The following is a 13,143-nucleotide window of genomic DNA, read 5'->3' as shown; positions in this document are numbered from 1 at the left end:
GGCTGGTAGGTGGACGCTGCCCTTGTGTGTCTTCGTTGATCTCTGCTGAAGGACCAGAGCCGCTCCCTCGTTACCTGACGTGCTCTGCGGGAGCTCTTCTCCGGCACGTGCGATGCGTCCCCTACGGACAGCGCGCTTTGCCGAGGCAGAGGAGAAGCCCGCTCCGCTCTCGGCGTCTCCGCTGCCTTGCTCCGGCTCTTTTAGCAGGTGCTCTGGTAGCCGACTGCGGGAAGAGTGGGGGTCGGAGGAACATGATTTGCCGTTAAACGAGCACCCTGGGGCACTGCCAACAAAATAAATCTTTGTCTGTCTTTGTGCCAGAGTGAAGAAGACGAGAAACTGAAGAAGAGAAAGGAGCGGTTTGGCATTGTGACGAGTTCAGCCGGGGCTGGAGCCACAGAGGACACAGAGGTACAACCTTTTCCCGAGCGGATGGGGAGCGGCCGCGGACGCTGAGGGGAGCGGTGACAGCCCCGGGGGTGTCGGCGTGACCGTGTGCGCCGGGTCCCCGGCGCTGGCGTGGGGCTGACCCCGAGCTGTGGGTGGGTGCGCGGCCGCTCGGCCTCTTTGCCTCGGCGGTGAGCGTTGAGCTTCTGCCGTCCGATCGGTTGCGGCTTTTCCCCTGGCTCCCGCTGGAAATAGGCTGCTCTGGAGTCTACCAAGGCACGGGAGCGTGCCGGCGCGTGTTGGCATCCAGCTCCTCCTCTTGCAGGATGGCACGGATGCTTCCAGAAGAGGTGGGGGAGCACATCTGCTCTACTCCAGTTTCTCCCACCCTGGTTCCCCCTCCCCTCGGTTTGAGCTGACTCTGCTCCCTGTACTCTGTCATTCCCTCTGTCCTGGATGCTTCTGGACCCTCTGCTTCCCCTTGGATGCTATTGTAGGTCTTCATCCATAAATCCCCGGAGACTCTACGATATAATGAGGATTGAGATGCTGACCCTGTTTCCAGCTTTTCTCCTCCATGCTCTGTTCTGTCCTCTGTGGTTTTGGCCCATCTTTTAAATTTGTAAGCTCCTCAGGGCAATTTTGTGCTCTTTTATGTACTTTTACGCTTTCTTCCGCTTCAAATTGTTCCAAGTCAGCATGCAGGCCGTGCTCCGGCGCGGTAGCTCCTACGTTAAGTTAGCTGGGGAGTGCCGTGCGCACCTACGGTGCCACGTAAATACGGCTCCGGCGCGGATGAGCCGGAGTCGGGGACCCCTCTCCTGGGGACAAAGGGACCCCTCCGGCCTGGGGACTCCTGCGTTAACCACCACATGGCCGAGGTTGCGGCAGGGCGAGTGGTGGGTCCTGGAAACGGCTTAACCGGATGGCTCCTGGGCTCGCCAGCCGAGGAGTGGGTTTGGTTTGGTTCCTAGGAGCAATCTCGACGCTTCAGGTGGGCTTTAGGGGCTTTGGGGGGTGTTTTGGTTCGGGTTTACTGCAGAAACGCTGCCCCGCGTGAAGCGGGGAGCGGCGTTCCCAGCCTGCTGCCGAGCATGGGAGAATGAGCCCCTCCGGCCCGCGCGGAGGGGCCGGCTGGGCGAGGGATTCCATGCTTTTCCGTTAGGTCACTTGGAGATTGTGCCTGGAACAAAAAGGTCTTTTTACTGGTATTGTGTGCACTCAAATGCACCTTTCCCCCGGAGATTCTTGATTAGGGCTTCTGTTGCCCCCGGGCTATTTATCCTGCTAAAAATTAAGATTTATACGCCCCTCGTGTATCGGCTTAAAGGCATATCTGAGAGACGCAATAGTATATTTAATGCGTTTTAGTGTGTCCCTCTCACCTTTTCCATGAATAGGAGAGTGTTAACCCTTTGCCCTTTTACATTTCCCACCTCCCCACTGCCTGGAAGGGTTTCCAGGCCTCTGAAGTAGGCATTGTTCCCAGCTCAGCCCCTTTGTAGCGCCTTGCCAGCAGGACGAAGGGACTTCAGCAGCACTGTATCGCAGGCACTGTATATTCCTGCTGCTTGGTTTCGGGGCTCTCTTTGTCCCGGTGTTAGGAGAAAAACTTGGTAGCTCCCTTGAACTAACTTGGTGTCGGTGTGCTCGGGAAGGCGCCGGAGCTGCCGAGCTCTGGCGTTGTTACCGATACCAAATTTTTCACAAATTCTCCGTCGGGTTGTGTGTGAGATTTTAAAGAACTTGTTCGTTTGTTTCTCTTTGGTTTTGATTTTTTTCCCTTGTGATTCCTCTTTGCAGGCAAAGAAGAGGAAAAGAGCAGAACGCTTTGGGATCGTCTGATGCCGGTCCTTTCTAGCTTCAGCCCGTTTGCAGTGTGCCTCTCGAGTGCGTGCATTCTCCTTCTCTCTCTTTCCCCCCACTTTCTCTCACTCCCACACTGTTTCTCTAGGTTTTAGTGATGAGTAGACAGGGAATCCCCCGTAGTTGTATGATTGTGCTACTTATTTTTTCAAGTTACAAAGTTTAAAAATGAAGAAAAGTGAGCAAAAAGAAGAAACTGTTCTCAGTGCATCTCCGGTAGCCCGCAGCGCCGCGGTCCGGTGGTTTCCCAGCTGCTGGTGGGGTCATTCGCAGCAGCTCGCACCGGCGGTGCCGTCCGGCGGGGAGAGACGGAGAGTGTCCCGGTGCCCTCCCAGCGCCGCTGGGAAACGCCTGTGCCGGGGAGAGCCAAACTCTGCCCGGGGAACAGACGGGCAGATGGAGCAACGGCGGGAGCACGGTGTCTGCTGTGCGCTGAGGAAGGGAAAACGTTGAGGAACGGAGATGGAGCGGGGTTTGCTCTGCCCTCGGCAGTTGCTTTTCTAGTTTAAGGACTCCCGGTATGCTGCCGAAGCAAGGACCGGTGTTGTCTGTTTGCCGTCCGATGCCGTCTCCGCCTCTCGGGGTGCCCTGGTCCTCTCCTCCTCCTCCTCCGCCCTGCGAAAACGGGCGCCGAGGCTCAGCCGCGTCGTGGTCCCTTCCCAGCAGCTCGCTGCGTGACGCGAGTCCCGCTCTGGATCGCTGGCGTCTTACCCCCGGCGCGGCCGGGGTCTGACAGGCTGAACGTCAGGGAAGGATTTTTTTTCAATTACATTGTCTCGTGTTTTCAAAAATGGAAGTGGCGTGTGTGATAGCCGACACGCGGGGCCGTTTCACGACTGCCTTCCTTCCCCGGGTGAGGCTAATGGGAATTGTCAGAGCAAGAATTGCCGATTAACCCTAGATCAAGACTGGTGTCCTAAAACAAGGAGGAAAACGTGGCAATGCGCTTGCAAATGCAGCCTGTTCTCACCGCTTCATTTATCCCGCCCTGTTAAGCCCTCGTAGCGCTTCACCTACGTTTTCCAGGTTCCTCCAAGGTCAGCGATACGTTTCTCTCCCTAAACCACAAACCAGCAGAGTCGCTTTGCCCGATGTCTGTTCTCAGGCTGCATTTTATCTTGTCCTCTCTTTGCCTCAGAGTAGCGGCCAAGCTGGTTTAACCCGCAGACTTGCTGAAGAAGCCTCAGTCTTCTCCGAGCTGCCGGGCGGTGCGGGAGAGCACCGCCGTTATCCTGGGACCTGTGTTTTGAGCGTGGAAGTTCTCGGTAGCTGTGCAGGAACACGGTTCCTTCTGCTGCGTTACCCGTAACCCTTTCGGTGCGATTACGGGGAAAAAAAAATTTGGCCGAGTCACGCCGACGGCAGCGCTGCCGCAGCTTGTGAAGCGCTCCTCGCTGCTTTAGCGTTTCAGACGGCACCGTTGGTCTCGGGGGGCTGTAAAGAGCGGTTCCCCAGGCTGGGGGGAAGGAGCGGTGGCAAAGCATAGGACCCCGAAGCCGGCGGGGCCGGACTGGCGGCGCGGGGGCAGAGGGGAGCTGCCGCACGCCCTTTCCTCCTTTGCCGGCCTAGAGCATCAGTTTCGCTCGCAAGCGTTCGTTCCCGCTGCGTCTCCCACCCTTGTGCGGAGCTTTCCCTCCCACGGGTACCTCGGCCCCAGGCGTCGGCAGAAATCTGTCCGTCGGCAGAAATCTGTCTGTCTGCTTGGATTTTTAGGTGGGCATTGTGGCTGAAATCCTTCTCTTGTCTGAAGACTGACCTCCTAGGGCTCTTATTTCTGGCCGTAACCTCTTACCGGCGAGGTGTTTGCCTTGTCCGTGCTTGGTTCCTTAAGATGCTAGAGAGCAACGGGGGGGTGTACAAATCGAGCTTTTCAGAGGCTTATACCTGATTCTTAATAAGCAATATATATATATTTTTTAACATAGAAGTCTTCAAACCGCTTCTGTTCCATTAACGTTTGCAGTCTGACTGCGTCCGCCTGCCCTCGGTGACTCTGAGCAATACCTTGGACGTTTGTTTACCTTCCCAAAGGGCAGCTAAAAGCCACGGGGTCCGGGTTACGTCGCGTGTCGTGGGTTGTCAGTGGCTGAGTGAATCGAAGCTCCCTTGCTCCTTCCTGATTTAATGTAATAACGTTATTCTAATTTTTTTTTTTTTTTGTATGTCAGATTTTGTAAGATGTATTTTCTATTTGGCTCATGATCTCTTTGCTGGTTATTTGCTTGAAATGTTTTGTAGTGTGCCAGGGCAAACACTGCATTTCATTCTCGGTTTCATAATAAAACTGCTTCTCCAAGGCAATTCTGGTATCTGTCAGTTTGATGCATGGCGCGGCCGAGGCTCGGGGCCGGAGCGTGCCGCCGGGAGGGAGCAGGAGCAGATGGAGCCTCGGCCGCTGCCGCTCCTGCCTGCGCGGGGGGGCCGGGGGGCAGAGACCCTGCCTGGCCGGGCCGTCGCCAGCGCTTCGGGATTTGTCCTCACGTTAACTTCGCGTGGCCTGGCCGAAGTCCTAACCCCCCCCCCCTCGCCTCTCCGGATTGACCTTGCTGCTCCGTTCGGGTGCGGATCTTGCTTCCCGCTGGCCTCGGGGAGCGGCGCGGGCTCTTCGGAGCTGGGGCCCGGCCGTACCCCCCCATCAGGGCTACGGACAAGGGACGGGGTGGTGGCTGCCGCTCTCGGCCGCTGGTTTGGTGCTGTAGAGCAAGGGTCATTGTAGAGCTCGAGGGGAAGCGCAGATTCCCCTTGGCTTCGCCGCGTCTGCTTGCTTCGGGTCCCTCTGTGGCGCAGCTTGGGGGTCACAGCTGCCGGGACAAGCCGGGGACTGCCGTGCCGGGAGATGCCGCCGTGCCGGGAGATGCTGCTGGCCCAGGAGCTCAGGTCGGCGGTGGCCGGATCCTGAGCTTGGAGGGCGAGGAGACGCCGGAGGCCGCGCTGCCTGTCTCCTGTCTTCCGGTAGCGTTGACGATGGCACGTGGGACTTCGGCTCCGGCGGTGGGATGCCATCGCCTTCCCCCTGCGCCGAGGGCAGCACCGAGGTCTCCCGATTTCGCCGCTGGCTCCGCTCCCTGGCCTCGGGGCCAGAGCGGCGGGGGGGGTCCCAGCCCCGTTTCTGCCCTGCCCGGCCGCGCGTCCTCCTCGCTGGGTCGCTCTCCTCTGCTCGCGGGGTGCCGGTGGTGTCTCTGCCCCGGGGATCTCCTCCCGGGGCCGGTGAAGCGACCGGTGAAGCGACGTGTACGTCCTCTCCCCCTCCCTCCCTCGCGCCGTCTCCTCCCCTCGTTGGGGGTGAGTGAGTTTCCTTTGGCCGTCGTACCAAACCCGGGATGAGCTCCGCTCCCTCCCTCTCCGTGCGGATGCGCCGGTGTCCCCAGCCCGTGCCGGTGTCCCCAGCCCGTGCCGGCAGCGCTGCCCTCGCTCTCCTTCCCCCCCCCGGGCTCCCCGGGGAGGTGCCGGGGGCTGTTTTGTAGAGGACGCTGCATCTTTCGCCCGCCGGGCTTTCCCCTCCTCGACATAGGGGAGAATCATTCCGATCACACTGTGTTTAAAACACCACCTAATTTATTTTTCCTCTCCAAGCTGGGGGCTGCTCGTGACTAATTTGGGCTGAATAGGGGAAGAAAAAAAGCAGCGGGCACACAATGAGCGGGAGAAAGTGTGGGAAAGCGAGCGAAAGAAAAGGAGGGCCGGGGCTTGCAGCGTGAGAGCTGGTAACGCCGAGCGGTGCCCAAATTCAGCATGAAGTCACTTTTCACAGCAGACGCTTGGGCTGTAAATGCGAGTGGGACGATAGGTCAGGCCGGGGGGGGGGCCGGGAGGCAGAAACGGGGGGTTCGCACAATGGGGTGAGGAGCGAGGTGCGCGGCGGGGGGAGGGACGCGCGCTCCGGTGCCAACGTGTCCCTTCTTCCAGCCGTGCCCTCCTCGTCTCCCAACGGCCTCTTGCCCCCAGATCCCCCGTGGGTGGGTTGGAAACGGCTTTTGTTCGAATTCGCAAAAATCGGGAGACAAAAGAGCGGAGCCTGGAAGTGCGGGTGAGCCCGAGGAGGGACGGCACCGCGGCCCGGCACCGAGCCCCCGCCGCCGCCGCCCTCCACCTCCGCTTGTGCCGGAGCCGATGAGCGTGGCCCGTGGCCCTCCCGGCTCGGTGCCGCCGTTCCTGCAGCTGGGAGCCGGGATGTGCTGGGTCTGCTGCAGGGCTCCGTGGGGGCTGAAGGAGGGGTTCCCATCGCAGGCGGTGGCCATGGGCCGCGGCTGTCAAGACTTTCTCCTTCTCTCTCCAGCCTTCCCGGTCTCGTGCATCTTCTCCCCAAGGAGCCCCGAGCGTTGACCTTCCTCAGCCGGTTTCTCCCACCCCGCAGGGCCTTTCCCCAGTGGCAGGAGGCCGGCTGGGAAGCAGGAGCGATGGCTGGTTGTTGCCTCCATCCCCTTGAATCCTTCCTTCCAGCCCGGGCACCGCTGCAGCCGGGGAGGAGGTGGCTCCGTAAGGGATGTGCTGGCTGGGGGACAGGGAATTGGGACACCTCAAGTCCTACTTGCGAGCAACCTGCTGCCCGGGGAGCCTGGGATGGTTTGGGGATCTTCGGGATCGCGTCGAAATCCCATCCCCACCGCAGGTTGGAAGTCGAGCGGCGGCGCTGCCGGGGGGGGGGCTGAGCCACCCGGTCCCCGGGGAGCCTCGTCGCCAGAGCCGGGCACGGCCCCGTGCCGCTGCCTGCGTGCGATCTCTGCGGCAGCGCGGCATCCCGCCCCGTCGCCGGCGGTGGGGGGGCTGGACCCTGCCCAGCTCTGCCGGAAAATCGCCCTGGTTCTGGCGTCTCCCCCCGGGGCCGCGGCGAGGCCGGTGGAGCTCCGCCAAGCTCCCCGTTGATGGTTTAATTACTGTGAATGTTGCATGCGGACGGGTCTTGTTAGGCGGCAGAGGGGAAGGTTCGGGGAGCCGTAGTGTGTCACGGTGCAGCCGTGGGTGGTCGTCCGGATGCCCCTGTCCTAATTTGTCCCCCCCCCAGCCCTGCCCCTGGGTCTCTGAACTAGGTCACCCCATGGCCGGGGGGAGCAGCGATGTGGGGTGCAGCCCCCCCGGCCTCAGGGGAGACGTGACCAGAACAAAAGCAAGCGCTCGTTAAACTCTTGACATCATCCTCCGAAGCAAACAAACCAACCCCCCCCCGGGACCTCCGTTCCTCCGGCAGCCCTTCTGGGGGGGTGGCACAGCCTGGCCCCCCCGGATGGACCCCGAGGCCGTGGCCCCCGAGGGACAGCGGGCAGAGCGGAGGCTTGGCTGCAACGGGGAAGCTGTGGAGCCGTGTCCAGGTCTCCCCATCAGAGCTGGGTGTCGTCCCCCGGGGCCGTGTTGGGGTACGGGGTGTCGTTGCCCTCGCTGCATCGTGTCGTGCTTCGTGCTGCCCCGCGGGTGCTGGTTTGGTGCCGTCCTGGGGTCCTGAAGACCCCCAGGAGCTTTATCCATGGGGAAGCCAAGTCCGGAGAGGGCAGAGCAGGCAGCTCCCCCCCCGGGAGCAGCTCTGGCGTCTGAGGGACTTGCCGCCTTGTCCTCGACCACGGCCGAGACCTCAGCCCGGCCTGGAGCTGCCCGCGGCCCCACGGCGAGGGGCTGGGGGTCTCCGGGGGGAGCAGATGGGACCCGCAGCAGGGGAGGGATGGGGTGCGGAGGGGGCCGGGGTGCTGCTGGGGGGAGCGGCGGCCTTCCAGCGTGTCCTGGAGGACCTCGGCTCGAGCACGGCCGGAGCAGGAGAGCGGGGAAATGGCCAACGTCCACGGAGCCGCCGCCGGCAGGGCCTGGGACCCGGCTGACCCCGGCGGGGTGAGAGTCCGTGCCGGAGCCGCGTCCTTGTGTCCGGTCCTCGCTTGGGCCAGGACGTCCCCCTGCTCCCCCGGCCCCGGGGGCCGTCACCCTCGGCTGCCCACCCTGTCCCCTCCCGCAGTGACCCCCGGCTGCCCACCCTGTCCCCTCCCGCCCCCCACGGCTGTAATTAGCTGCGACATTCTCGGCATACCTGCAGCCCCTAATGAGGCTCCATAAAGGCTGCCCCTGATCTCGGCTCCTCCGGCACTCGGGGCCACTTGTAAATCTCGGCTTTACAACGGGGAGCTGGGCTGGGAGGAAGCGGGGGCCGGGGGGAGGGCGGGGGGCTCCCACCCGGGGGGGGGGGGGGGGGGGATGCGGCTCTCGCCATCGCCCGGAGCCGGTGGTCCCGTGCGGGGTGTCCCCAGCACTGTCCCGGGTGTCTCCATCCCTGTCCCGTGTCCTCCGTCCCCTCCTCGGGGTCACCTCGCTGTGGCTCTTGGGGGACGGAGAGGGGGGGCAGAATAAGAGCTCAGGATGGCAAACCCCCCCCCCCCCCGCCGGCGGGCACAGGCCACCCCCGCGCCTGCTGCTGGGACGGGGACGTCCCTCTCCGGTGGCTTTGAGCCGATTTCGGGGCGGTTGGGTTCTCCCGGGCTGGTTCTCAAGGTGTCGGGTTTGGTGTTGGCTGCTAAAGCGCAAGGACGAGCGTGTTCGGAGGGGAGGGGGCTGCGCTTCGGCCCCAGCTGGGAGATCAACCCGGGAACGTCCTCAGCCGCGAGCGGCTCCGAGCCGGACACGGGGCATCGGGGCAGATTTCGTCCCCTCTCATCCGCTTGTCCGTGGTGCGCGGCCAGCGTCGGGAGCGTGGGAAAAATGAGAAGCATTAGGAAACACTTCCCGAGCCGGTCAGAGCCGGGGTCGCCGGATCAGGCCGGGAGCTCCCGAGGGAGGAGGTGGGAGGGGGACGGCAGGGTCGGGCGCGGGGACCCGCCGTGACGCAGGGACCCGGCGTGCGAAGCTGGGCAAGCGGAGGGAGAGGCCAAGGGCCCATCCCGGCGTCGGCGTGTGGGGCGAAGACGCCGAGGAACAGCGGGGCTCCGAGCCCCTGCCCGGCCTCCTCCATCTCCGCGCCGGTGGGGATGCTGTGTGGCCGACCCCAGGATCCGGTGCCGACCCTGGGATCCGGTGCCGACCCCGGGATCTGGTGTCAGCGCAGGGCTGGGTCCGGGCGAGGGGCAGTGAGGCAGCGAGCGGAGCGCAGTAACCCAAGCAAAATGCATTTGTCAGCAGTTTTCCCTTTTTTCTTTTTTCCTCTTTTTGGCTATATAAATTTTTTATTGTACAAAAAGTCTAAAAAAAAAAAAAACAACCAAGGACGGAACCGGGACGAGCAGTGGTTATGATACCGTACACAGGAGACTAACGCGAGTTACAGACCAAATGTAGTTTATACAACACAGAAGTAACTGGGACGCTCGTTCAGCTTCTCCTTTCCTGGAGCTCTTCTGGTCTGTGACCGAGGAGCCGCGAGTCCCCCCGTCCCGTCCCGTCCCGTCCCGTGCCCCGCGCCAGGGGCACCCGCTCCCGCCGTTACTGCTGCCGGGTGCCGGCGCGGGCGCTGCCTGGTAGCGGAGGTGGAGGGTGGCGTCGCCAAAAGGAGCTTTGTAACGAGGCCGTGGTGTAACGAGGCCGTGGTGTAACGAGGCAGCCGTGCCAGATCCCCCCGCGGCCCCAGGCCGGCGGCGGCTCGGAGAGCGGGTCCGGCTTTGCCTGCGGGTCAGGGGCTCGGCCGGGCACCGCGGCAGCCGCTGCGGGACGGACGGGCAGCGAGGAGCGTGGGTTGGTGTCGGTGATGTCTCAAGCCTCGCGCCGGCCCTGGGAGCGGGGTCTTCTTCTGGGGGAGGCTGCTCCGGACCCACCGATCCCCGTCCCCTGGCGCTGCCAAAGCCTCCCCGGACCCGGCGCCCGTGTCCTGCCGGGCTGGTGGGGCTGGAGCCCCCTCCTCCGCCCCGGGGCCAGGGGGATTTCGTGCCCCAATGCTGCGGCACCGCGGTGGAGCCGGCAGCACCTTGGCATCTCCTCCGGCAGCGAGGAAAAGCCATCCCGGTGCGGATGGACCGATCCTCACGCCCACAGACACGGCTCCGGCCCAGCCCCGGCTCTGCGGCGAAGGCGATCCCGTCCTCGTCTCTTCTGTAACCTTCCATAGTGCAAATGGTTCCCCAGCCCCCGCAGTCTCTCTCTCCCCCCCCCCCAGTTTTACAGGGAACATTCGGCATCCCCGAGGCTGCTGCTCCGCTCCCTCCAGCCGCCTCTCGCCACCGGCTCCGTCGTCACCGCGCGGCTCCGTCACGGCGACGTTTGTGCTGGGGGTGAGCTGGCAGCGCGAGCCCGGCATCTCGTGGGACGTCGACGTCGCGGGGGGACGTGGCACCGCCTGTGCTGGCTGGGGGTCCTGGTGCTGCGGCGGGACCGGTGCCGCCGGCGCGTGGGAGCCCCGGCCGCGGTGCCAGCGAGCCCCGGGCTGGCCGGGAGCCCCCGGTGCGGGATGGAGCTGAAAGCTCTGAACTCTTTGATTATTTCTTTTTTTAAATATTTTTTTTTTTATTATTTCTTTTTAATTTTTTTTTTTTTTTGATGTTCAAGTGCTGTGTTTGGTCACGCCGTTAACCCCCCCCCCCCCGACCATCCGTGGCCTTTTGGTCGTGCGGTGTGGACCCGCCGCGTCCCCCCCCCCCCCCGGGGCCCGTCCTGAGCCCCCGCCCCGGCAGCCGCGTCCCTGCCCCCCCCCGGACACCCCTGAACGACGGAACGAGGAACGAAACAACGAACAAACGAACAGAAAAATAACCTAAGACGTTACGCACAGGACCAATACACCGGGTAAATAATAATAATATACTGACGGGGCTGCCACCCCCTGCCCGCCCGTGAACCGCCTGGGGGACCAGTCAGCCCGGGGCGCTGGTCCCAGTGCTGCCCGCTGTTGGGGGCTGTGGGACCAGTGCCCAGGGCTGACTGGTCCCAGTGCCCTGGGGCGGCCCCATCCTTTCTTCTTCAGCGCCACCTGCCTGTAACAGCCGCCCCGGGGCCCTGCGGGGGCTTTTGGGGTGATGGGCCGCGGGTTTGGGGTGCTCCGGGGCTCCCCCAATGCTGGGGGCGGACGGGGTGGCCGGACCCCCCCCAGCTGTGGGCTCCGCACCGGGCCGGACCCCGCAGTGGCTGCCGCTGCCCCGGGGCGGGGGGACGATGCCCGGGGTGGGGGGGGTCCCGCCTGCCTCGGCCACCCCCTTGTTCGAGGCTCTTAAATACCCGGGGGGAGCGCCCGTCCCGGGCACCTCCCGTCCCTCCCAGCTCCGAATCGCTGCCGTTCCCCCCGTGCCGGCTGGGGAGGCCCCACCACCGGCCAGAGCCCGGCCGCGCCTGTCCCCCGCCCCGGGGAAGGGCCACGTGCCCCAAGCGCAAGGCCGGTGGCCATGTCCCAGGTCGGGGGGAGCGAGACCCCCCCTCCCCGCCAGACGGGGCTCCGGCACATGCCGATGGTTGGCGCGAGGGGGGCAGGTGGATCCCAGCCGGATCCCAGCCAGACCGTGGCTGCCCTGACTCTGGAGCGGGATCCCGTGGCCGGGGCGGCTCCGTGCCCTTTCCAGTCCCTTCCAAGCGGCTTCTGGCTCTTTCCCGGCACGTGGCTCCGCTCCCGGTGGTGGCTGTGCCATGCCTGGCGCCTTGCAGGGCCCAGGGGGACCAGCACCGGTGCTGGCAATGGCGGGACGGTGCTTCTCCGTGCCGGCACATCCTTGGCCGCGTCCGGTGTGGTTGCAGTGGCGGAGGGGAGCGGCAACGGCCGGGGCCGGATGAGCCCTCATGATCCACGAGCGCTGGGTGGAAGCAAAACGGGGACCGGCAAAATATTTCCACGAGCGGCTTCGCCGGGACCGGCCCCTTCGGTATCACACAGGCACCGCCGGGTGGGGGGCACCGCGCGGGGACGCAGGCGTTGTCCCCGGCTCGGTGGGTCGGGGGGTCTCCCCCCTGCCAGGCGGGAGGCTGCCCCCTCCTCCGGTGCGGGATGCGCCGGCTTCACAGCAAGACCCGGTGCTGCCGGAGGACGCGGCCCCCCGAAAGGCACTGAACGGCAGGGAGAGGGGGTGCCTCGGCCCCCGGCCCCGGCAGTGGCGGTTGCTGGCTGCAGCCAGGCCGGGGAGGGGGATTTGCATCGGCTTCGTTGTACCCGATGTATTGCGAGAGCTGGCAACGACCCGCCGGCACGGGGCTCGGGGACCTCGGCCAGGAAGCTGCCGGCGTGGGGCCGTTTGCCACGGTGCAACCGCAGGCCAGTGTTTCGGGGCTGAGCTGTGCCCCCTGCCCGGCCCCGAGGGCTGAGGGTGGCTGGGGGACGCACCCCCGGGACAGCCCGCCTGCCCCCGGCACCCAGCTCCCCGGGGGACCCCGGCTCTCCCCGTCCCCTCAGCTCCGACTCCTGCCGCGAGCTGGAGCCGCGGGGTCCGGCCGGGGTGCTGGGAGCCCCCGCGATGCCGCGGCGGGGCTGCAGGGCCACCATTGCCGGAGCCGCTGGGCCAGTGGCATCGGTGCCGGTGGCGAGACCCCAGCGGTGTTGGGAGCCTGGCACGAGGGGCCCTAAGTGCTTCGGCGCCAGGCAGGGTGGCCGGGGTTTGGCACAGCCGGGGTTTGGCACCACCAGGCCAGCGCTGCGTCCTCGCCCCAGGGCAGCCTCGTCCTTGTAAGCGCTTTGGGCTCCGCGGAGCCGGGGACAAGTGCTAAACATCCCGGGTGCCCCCGGCTCCCCGGCTCTGCCCCCGGCGCCTTCCCGACCCCGGTCGCCCGGCGCCGTCCCTAAGTGCTACGCGGGGTGCGGACGTGCCGGGCTGGCCCCGCGTGGCCCCGGTGCTTCTGCCCCGCGGTGCCACAGGCGAGGAGAGATGGAGGCGCGTCTCCTGGCCGGAGCCATCCGGCACCCTCGGAATAAGTGCTGGGGCCGGGGTCCGCGGGGGCTCCCCCGTGCCGCCCCCCCGGGCCGGGCAGAGCCCCCCGTTTCCACCCCGGCGTGGGGTTGGCGGCCGGCTGGCGCCA

The 13,143-nt window shown here is 64.9% G+C and overlaps 1 long non-coding RNA gene across 1 annotated transcript; it reads left to right on the top strand.

Annotated features, from left to right (window-relative positions):
* The first annotated feature begins 325 nt into the window (after window positions 1-325).
* On the top strand, window positions 326-4,598 carry LOC127028436 (uncharacterized). Its single transcript, XR_007768002.1, has 2 exons — window positions 326-411; window positions 2,191-4,598. It is a non-coding gene; the product is annotated as an uncharacterized LOC127028436 (long non-coding RNA).
* The last annotated feature ends 8,545 nt before the right edge of the window (window positions 4,599-13,143 follow it).

Source organism: Gymnogyps californianus, unplaced genomic scaffold (genome assembly GCF_018139145.2).
Source record: "Gymnogyps californianus isolate 813 unplaced genomic scaffold, ASM1813914v2 HiC_scaffold_32, whole genome shotgun sequence".
Lineage (NCBI taxonomy): Eukaryota > Metazoa > Chordata > Aves > Accipitriformes > Cathartidae > Gymnogyps > Gymnogyps californianus.
This window is presented reverse-complemented; position numbering and strand designations above follow the sequence as displayed.